Source organism: Lepidothrix coronata, unplaced genomic scaffold (genome assembly GCF_001604755.1).
Source record: "Lepidothrix coronata isolate B3197 unplaced genomic scaffold, Lepidothrix_coronata-1.0 Scaffold322, whole genome shotgun sequence".
Lineage (NCBI taxonomy): Eukaryota > Metazoa > Chordata > Aves > Passeriformes > Pipridae > Lepidothrix > Lepidothrix coronata.
In genome coordinates, this window is record NW_016690502.1 from 409,958 (window position 1) to 420,141 (window position 10,184).

The following is a 10,184-nucleotide window of genomic DNA, read 5'->3' on the forward strand; positions in this document are numbered from 1 at the left end:
TTTAATGTCAGTCAGTTGTGGGGGAGAGAGTTCAGAAGCTTCCAGGTAAGCAGCAGCAACAGCTGTAACTATTTCTAGAGCAGCTGTCTTGCCTTGGTCGGTTAGAAGAGGTGATAAGCATAATCTTTGCAGTGATAGGTGCCAGAAGTGAAACAGTGAATTTGATAGGACAGCTCTATGTAAAGTAATGCTTGAAAATTTCTCTGGTAAACAGCCTTGTTTGCCCAAAACAGTGATTTTTTTGCTTTTTTATTTTTTTCTTTTTCTTTTTTTTTTTTTTTGTCTACGCATTGGAAATGGTGAGATTTCAGTATCTCCTTCAAACAGTGAAAGTTTTAGTTTGTGACAGGAGAAAACTTCATCAGGAGACATACAGTGTTGATCAGAAAATGTTTTTCACCAGCTTTTAACAGCTTTTAATGCTGATTTTTGATCTAGGGTTGTACTCTGGGAGAGTAGGGTGCTCTCTTTAAATGGCTGCTCTTGAGATTGGTTCCCCTTCAGGAGCTACAAGCAGAAACACTCAAGCTCTGCTTAGGTTTTGCAAATCTAGATCATTCTGGCTTTTGCCTTAACTTCATTAATCTTCATATTAACTGTACATTGTCCCATCAGAGACTTAATGTGTGCAGAGTATGATTAGTTGCTTAGAAGGTGATGATACAACTTTGTCCCCATGGCAAGAATGCTAGCTGGGCAGCTGGCTTTGCTCCAGCTGCTTTGGCATATTGTGGTTGTGGAGACAGAATTTGGACATGCCTTTACCTTTATCTGGGATGGAAATTTTGACTCAAGTTTAGCCTCTCAGATGTGGTGTCTTGTTTCATTAGAGGGAATGCACAAATTGTTTCCTGTGTTTTGAAGAGCTGCCTAACTGGTGATGTTCTTGTCTTAGAAAACATTGGTAGATACTGAATATGGTAGTTTCATCTCTGCTGAGGAACACAAAAGCCTGTGCTTGTTTATAAATCAGTCCTCTAGTTTTTTTCCCCTCTGGCCAGGTAACCCTCAGTACTTCTTATCTCACAGTATTTGATGCCAGTCAAAAAATAAACTATGTTCAGTCATGACTCCTGTTTTTTTTGTTTGGTTGGGTTTGTTTCAGTTTTGTTTTGTGGGGTGTTGGGTGTTTTGGGGGATGTTCTGGAACTTTCTACTGAACGTGCAACTCTGATCCTCTTGGCATCTGAGTGAGGAACTGCCGTTTACAACCTTGTGTACAGAACTTAATGTGAGTCTATAACCCCTTCTTCCTAGCAAATTTGAAGGTAAATAGTGAAGATCTGTCATCTCTGACAAAGACCACTGCTCATTGTGAAGCTGGTAATTATTTAGGGAGGGATACTCTTGCTCAAACAAGGTTTACAGATTACTTGTCATGGTATTAATCCCGCTGTGACAGTGAATGCCGAAAACTTAATTAATTCACAGGTATCTTAGTAATTGAAGGTATTATTCAATATAACCATTATTCTTTTTCCTGTTGCAAGGTTTGGAATGTTCTTATTGGTGTATGAGGTCCGGACCTCTTTGCAAGATGCTAGATTTTGTGTCTGTACTCAAAAGAGCATTGAGGAAGGTATCACTGATAGTGATTGTAGGAGTTCTCAAGTAACAAACTTAGTGGAGAACAAAACTTCTGGAACGTGGCACTGATATTTTTATAGCATGGATTAGTGCTGGCTGGAGAATTGAATTTAGTATTGGGACTGGGTGGTGTTCAATCTCTGTGTCTCTGAAAAGTCCCTTAAAGTATTGCACCTCTTAAGCATATCTGTCTGGTCTAAACTCAGTAATGAGGTGCCAGAGGACAAGTGCAGTTAGTAAGTCTAGGCAGTGTAAGAGGTAGAACTTTCTTGTGTAAATGAATTGTGACCCCCTGATTTTACTGATTGTACTAACTGCTCTTAATGTTTTTACAGTTTGAGTTGTATTTCATGAAATATCTCTTAAGTCTTGTTTACACAGTGATTTTTGTTTCCTGAGAATCCATTCCAAATTCATTTAAAGCAGCACTTCAGCATATCATCGCAAGCAATTGAATTAGAGGGGAGGTAGGTAGATGGCTGCTACTTAGCTGGCTTTTTTCCTCTGCTACTTCGTATGTGCTGTGCTTCACACTTGGAATTACTGTTCTGGTGCAAAGCATGTGAATTTTCATAGCCTTAACTATTTACTTACAAACTGGGAAAGAAGTAAAAAAGCATTCTGTTTGGATTAACTATAAATGATATGAGAAAACTCAAGCTCAAAGAAAATACAGGGAATCCTGAAACATATTTTTGCAGATAATATTTTTTCCAATACTGATAAGACTGATGTAGAAAAACATTCCAACTTTTCAGAATGGAAACTTGAAAAGGCAGGTTTGTGGAAAAATACTGACCAGTTACCTTAAAACTTTTGGATGTAAAACTTCACTTGAAAACAGCCTTCTTTTTTTTTTTTAGCGTGACTGATGTGGGGCATCTTTCTGTCTACACATGCATTATGCTGTGCTTTACGGGAGGTGGGAGGGGAGAAAAAAAGGAAGATGAAAAGAGAAGTTGCCATTTGCTGTTTATCTGAAGCTAGATCATCTCTGGTTCCCAGAGGTGGAGACATGATACAGGAATAGGTTGTAGTTGAACAATCAGCTGTCCTAACCTTGTTTTCCTTCCCATAGCCACCCTACAATGTTTGTCTCCACCCTTTTGAGACCTGAACTTTTTTGCCACATACACCTGCCCTGCTAGATAGGGCTTCTCTTTGTTGCCTTCCCTGATCTGATGGGGAATGTCTTTCACGTAACTTAGCTAGGCAGCGCCTGGGGGCTCTTTGAGTGCTTCCAATTTATGAGCCAGTATTTAATACAATTGCTAGGGCAAGTAATGCCTCTTGAGGTGCAAAGTAGGAAGGAAGGGGGAAGGGGTAACAGAAAATAATTTTTCTACTTAGTTGCTGCAGTCATTTTAATTGGGAGGAAAGCTTGTAAAAATACTGAAAAACAGGGGTTAAGAAACTTAAGTTTTTAGGTTAGGTAAGTACAGGCAAAACAACTGCCATATATTAGGATTAGAAATTTAGAGTGCAGATATGCAGAGACAAAGGGTGAAAGGAAAGAACACAATGTTTTAAGTCTCACTGAGTTTTTAAAGAGTAGTTACCATGAAACATATGCTGACATACATCATGAATAATTTAGGGTGTGGACAGAGGAGAGGGCAGCCAGCTGTACCTTCTGAGCCAGCTGCAGCAGACCGATAAGCTCTTCTAGAAGAGTTATGCTAGGAGGAAGTAGCAGTAATCATAGTTGGTGGTTACAACATTATGGGTCATTTACGGGAAGCTGGAAGGATAAACAGCAGATCAGCATCCTTGGTAATAAGAACACAACAAAAGAGGTCTTGAAAAACCTCCAAGTTCAAATTACCACCAAGATGTTCACTAAACAATGAGTGACTCTTCCCAGTCATGCAGCAGCTTTAAGCTGTCCACTGCTAGCTGTCAAAGCAGAAGGTGGCAGAAGAAACTTTGTTGTACCCTTCTGTTTTCCGAGTAAACCTTCATGTCTGGGACCAAGTATGGAGGACTCCAAAGTGAATATTGTGGAATAGCAAGTTACTTGTCAACTTGCTAGGCACGTTGAAGAACTTCATTAGACTGAATTGCCTAAAATATTTTTTTAGTTTTAAGTATCTTTTTATTGTGATTGAAATTCCTCAGGGCATAGTTCCAGGCCTTTAAAACTGTATTTGTCAATAAGACCACCGCTGATAAACTGTATTCAAAAAATGCTGAGAGAATCAACATAATAGAACTTTTATTGACAGATAAGTACTCAAGATGATTCTGCATCTTGAACTCTGTAAGTGCTTAATAACATTCTGGAGTCATGACAGCTTCCTGTGATGAAAAAACCCTTTTAGGAGAGAGCCATATCTTTGGAAATGGTTGTTTGCTGAATGCTGTTTGTTCTGCTAGTAAGTAAAAATTGCCACAAAATTAGGTGGCTGTTCACTCGCCAACTCACTAATTAAAACTTTAAATATTGTGGCACTTTTTTGAAATGTTCTATAGACACCAAAATGTATGCTGAGTGTTTTATATGAAGGTTTAATTAAAGTTTTTTTCCTTTCATTAGATCTATAGCAGTTTAGACTAGCTGAGGATTTTTCTGAAACAATTTTAGAGGATTCCAGGCAGTGATCTCTTGTGGTTTTTAGAACCTTTCTTACAGGCCGCTGTTGCCTTTGTGCTTATCTACAGTCCCAGTGGTGAGAAAAAAGAGACTTTTTCCATGGAATTGTGACACTTGTAGCAGTAATCAAAGATGTTGGCACTAATTTGAGCACCAGATTACTTGGATCCAGTGGGCTGAGAATTGAGCTATAAACAAAATGAGTGTAAGTAGTATCTTAACATAGCCACTCCCCTTCCTTCACCAACAACTGAGCTGAAGAGACAAAGGTTCAAATCCCTGAGGTTCTTCATGTTTCTAGCCATAAAACTACTGCCTGCATTTCCTTCTTCCAATGCATATATCATAAGATTAAAATTTTTACTAGTACCAAAACAAGGTATTTGTAGTCAGTATGAGAGGACATGAGGAAATGGAATGAAGGTGCATCAGAGAAGTTCATGTTGGACATGAGGAAAAGCTTCTTAACTGAGAGTGTGGTCAGCCACTGGAATAGGCTCCCCAGGGAAGTGGTTCACAACAACAAGCCTGTCAGAGTTCAAAGAGCAACTGAATGATACTCTTAGTCATATGGTTTAGTTTTATTTAATCCTGCAAGGAGCGGGGAGTTGGACTTTTGATGATCCTTATGAGTCCTTTCCAATTTGAGATATTCTATGATCCTAGAATATATAGGATCTTTGTATATTGCAGTTGTCTTTTCCTTTTTGTTGCAGTCAGAATCAAGTATGTAATGCTTTTTTTTTAATTTTTACAGATGGGTGTATGTATAAAGTAGTATTTTTAGTGCTGTTTATGTACTAAGTCATTTGGGGAAAAAAATAGAGCCCGTATTAAAAAATGTCTCTTTCGTGAGTGTGAATGAGTCAATTCCAATAACTCTTACTCCTGAGACATTTGTACCAGTGCAGTGAGTGATGTGGCATGTAAGCCTCCTGGACTGGATGAGGATGTGGTTCCGTTACATAAGGGGTTTGCACTGGACTCATTCACACTGGACAAGTGAATATTTTTTCATACGTAGACAGGCTCTTGGCTTATGCTGTTGTATGAGTAGGCCTTGAGTCAATTCAGCGGGGACTTCATTGATTAAGAATTCTGGAAGTTCTTACAGGTGTTGAAATAATCATTAATCTTTCAACGGGGAAAAAAGTCTCTTTCAAGTGCCCACAGTTTTATTTTGAATATTCCCCGGTGCTTACATTTGAGTCATTTTTGCAGAAATGAATAGACAGAGTTTGTCCTAGTGCGGAAGCCAGGTGCATTACCCCCACTGAAGGTCTGAGAAACAGAGGTCCTAACCTGCCCCAGTAGTTTGTCTAGAGGCACTTGAGTTAGAAAAAGAAATCTAGCTCCCAGCTGTTTCAACTCCAAATCCATTTAGTCATCCAATTCATCAGCTATAAACCTATGTTGAGATTCTCGTAATAGTCACCTGCACAGAAAACACTCATTAAAACAGTATGTTTCATATTTAGTTTGCTCTACTTGGTGTGTACTGCACTCAGCTGGTAAAGTGCCAAGTACACAGGCTCAGTGAGCCTCTCAAACTTCCATCAGGGGAGAAACTCTTTGTTACCTGCAATACGCACGTTTTGAGGGATTTAATTTTAGGCTTTTTGGGACGAGGCTTTTTTCATACATTGCATTGTGGCTGTACATTTGCAGACAGATGACTGTCTAGCTTTAGACCTTTAAGAAAGGCTAATTTCCTGTAAGTGCCAGAGAATTGGCGTTGATTCTCAATATGTTTTAAGTAAGTTTTAATGAGAGTTGATGGCGAGGTTGGACAGCACCATACCTGGTCTTCAGACAGTGACTTTGCTGCTCATGAAACAAAAGGTAAACGACAATGGTCAGTGTTATGTAATCTTAAAAATAGATTAGGATTGTTTCAAAATTGTTTAAAAAATGAAGAGAATAAAAGCTGTGGGAATTCCACCTTCTAAAGAACCTGTCTTTAGAAATCTGGCCATGTTGGCTTTAAAGATCCTTCCACTTTTTGTGTCTGTGCTATAGAAGGTGGTGACCTGAAACCTAAATCCTGTGTTTTGAGCTCATCTCAAAGCAAGATGTTATGTAGAGATATGAAATACAAGCTTTTGGCCCAGCATATCTGATGAAATTTAAGGTTACATTCCAGGTATCACCTGTCTTCCTGCTTATGCAATTTTAAAATTATTATTACGTATATTTTGCTTTTTTCCTTCCATTATAGCATTTGCCTGCAGCAGTACTTCTCTTCCACATACTTATTTTTAATCAGTTGTGATTGCTAGCATTGAGTAATTTTGTTTGCTAAGGAAATCCCCTTGCAATGACCTACTGACTTTACCAGAATTATGAAAGAAACTTTAGGCCTATTTTGTATTTTGCTCATGATAACCTAGTAAAACATTCTCTTCTAGTGCTGTATGAATAGCGTCCTCCTCTAAAAGCAATCTCAATTTATTTCGTCATTTTATTTTTAACATCATTTTGGGTGGGATTCAAGATAAATACGGAATAACGTGCTTTACAAATCCATAGCTGGAGAGCTCCCTGCATCGTATGGCCTTTACCCCAGCCCAGGGAGGAACTATTTTGCACAGCAGTTCTGTTCTGCAGAGGCAGTCAGGAAACAGAGGTCAGGTGTTACGTTGAGGAGCTGTGGGGCTTTCATATGGATATGCTGTGCTGCCTGAAGGTATTTAGTCATACAAACACCAGTCCAGTTTCATACCAGTACTTATCCAACATGTCTGCATTGATACTTCTGCATCTAGACAAAATTCCACAGGGTAGATGATCCTTTAGTTGCTTTGCACCTTTGACAAATGGTCAGTGGTGGTGGTATCCACAGCTACCAAAAGAGACAGCATGCCCTGATGTGGATTGGTGTGAACGCAAGTCCTGTTTTGCTTCAGAGATGTTTACCTTCAGGAGAAGAATAGTACAGGGTGGACAGGTGGGGGCAGTAATATCTTGAAGTACTGCACCCAAATCTGCAAGAACCTGTTTGAAACCTTTGCATGAATTCATTTAACATGAATTTGAAAGAGAAAACAGCAGCAGTTGTGATGATAGAAACTGCATATGCAATTGGAAACAAAGGACTTTTGGATTAACATGGCAGAATTTGGGCAGCTTCAACGGAACTACTCTGAATTTATTCTGACAGAGTCAAAGGCATAGGTTTGCCTTCAGCTTTTTGTCTTAGTTGATAAGAATATCTGCTTGCAGTACTGCAAAGTAATAATAGTAGCAACCTAAATTTGTGGCATTTCAGAAAATAATGTTAATACGGTACACAGTAAAAAAGCACACAAAAGATCTTGTTTTGTGTCTTAAGATTTTAAAAAATAAAACCACTGCCTTTAAAACTTTCATATCTTTAAACAGCAAAAATGTCACTCGTTTAAAAATGCTCTCAAACAAAAAAAAAACCCTAAAACTGGGACATGAAAATGAAACATGATTTAACTTAATTATAAGCCTTGAACAAGGAAACAGCATGTTCTCAGAATACTTAATTACAGCATTGTTTTTAGGTTGAGGTTTTTATGTGTGTGTGTGTTGCTCCAGTCAGTCTTCAGCAGAAAGAATAAATGGCAAAGAAAACACGGAAGTACAGTAATCATCTTGAAATGCAGTTTCCTTCTTACTGGGAAGCTATCACATGACTTACTGAAAAAAATGTATTAAAAAAAGAAAAAAGCCAATTTGCAATTGTTCTTTGGTAGCATTAAAACTTAATTCTCTCTAAATCTCACTAAAAGGTGGCTGGGAGTTGAACTGAAATGGAACCTGCCTTTCAGTTAGTCAATATATTGAATGTGGGTTACTCAGTCTTAAAAATACACACATGGGAACTAACAGCTAAATTTCTGCACAGACTTCTGCTGCTGAACAGTATGGGTCCCATCTATCCCTTTTTGAAATCAGTAGCAGAAATTTTAAGAGGAAAAAAAAGATCAGCTACGTTTTTCTTTTTGGACCAATATTTTTCAGAACTGTGCCCCTCCCTGTGCTCTCACAGGTGAAAAAACACCTGTGGTTATATTGTGTACTTTTTCTTTATATGGTAGATGAATTGAAGGACTAGCATTTTTATGTTGTATTGAAATGAAGGGTTGTCAGTTCGAAAGGATTTGTATCAAAAATATAAAGGCATGTTGACCATGTTCAGTCATGCCCTAAAGACAAGTCTAGGGTAGATTGTTATGGTATGCTGAATTACGTGTGTGAAAGCCAGGAGCGAAAACAAAACTCTGGTAATTCCTGAGTTCTGCAGTTCACTCTTGCACTCTGTGCTGCATACCAGGAGCAGCAGCATGTTTTTGTGTCAGTCACACTTTATTCTTCTGTAATTTGGTGTAAAAGCTGTATATATGTAACTAACTCTTTAACATCCCAAGGTGCTTTATGTATTCTTTCCTTCTCTAAGTTTACAGTCTATAATTATAAACAATAAGAAACATGAGGAGAGAAATGACAAAACTGAATAAAGTCCTGCAGTTAATTGGGATTTCTTTGAATGCTATTGCATTTCTATGCAGAATCATGTGTAGACACCTATATGTAGTCAGTAGTTTGCTTTCCTTGTATGCACAGTGACCTGACTCATTCATTAAAAGAAAAAACATCATGTAATAACAGGATGATAAGTGACACTAATGGTACCATTACTTCTTTAAAGGAACTTGCATGGTTTTCTGTTTTTTAAGCATGTTTCACCTTCTCACTTAAGTGTATTCTGAGACAGTATATTATTTTCTTGACCAGGATTCTGACCTGGTTCATAAATGAAGTAGAAACTTAATGAATCCAGATGGAACATCGACTGTGCTTTTAACAATAAACAAGAAACCCCACCACCAAAAAAAACCCCAAAGTAAACCCCTCCTGCAAAAGAAATAGCCTAAACTAAAAAAACCCCACCATTTCAATCCCATCTCAAAATTGTACAAACCAAACCATGGCTGCTGAAATGAGCATTTTAAATTTCATAGTGAGCTGTGTGAGGGGAATAAAACCTTTCATACCTAAAGAAAAGCAAACCAACTGCTTTGTAATGTGCTCACAGCTGAGCAGGCAGACATGGAATCAAGTCTTGAAATCAAGTTCTTGGATGCTCCTCTGTTTTGTGCTGCCACAACCTCCTGAAGGTATGTGGGCTCGTCACTCTTCTGCTTTCCTGTACTGTAAAATGAAACTCAGTTCTCTACGTGCTGTACAGCTTCGGATGGGGGGGGGGTGAGCCGTGCCATGGTGTGAAACATCCCCAGTTCAGGGAGCTGACCTGGGCCCCTCTGCACCAGGGGCTCAGAGGGGGCAGAGGCATCAAGTAGGGTGGGTGTTACACCTCAAGATGAGCTCGGGCCACCGATTGTCTTCCACTCTTTCCATCGAGCCATTTAAAAACTTGTTTCTTTAATTCCTGGTTTTGAGCTGTCAATGAAGGCATTAAACTAGTGAGGGCATACAGGAAAGCTGCAGTGTGATTTGGAAACCATACTTTGGGTTCTTTGAGGCTCACTGTTCTCTCCCTTTGCAGATGAACACACAATTTTTCTGAACAAAATACACTGCAACAGTGCCAGCACTGCTTTACGAGAAATCACAGTACTTTGAGATGTTCATGACGTTTTTTACGGTTTTATACGCCGCTGTAATTTTATGGGAAACAGGAGGTGGAAGTCTGAGGCCGTATATAGACCTCATGGCTCGAGGGAGCCAATATCGAGGGAGCCAATATCGAGAGAGCCCGCTGCGGTGTTGTCACAGCCCTTCCTCATTCCTTCCCACCTCGCTGCCGTTTTCTCTTTCAGAGATTCGTAACGGTATCGCAGCTTCCATCACCAGTGTTCCGCTGTGCTTCCTCATGGGAGAAAAAAACCACAATAACAAAACAAACCCAAAACAAACACCCCCCCCCCCAAAAAAAAAAAAACAAAAAAAAAAACCCCCCCTTTTTCTGGGGGGGGGGGGGGGGGTTTTGGCCGGCGGCCCACGCCCCCCCCCC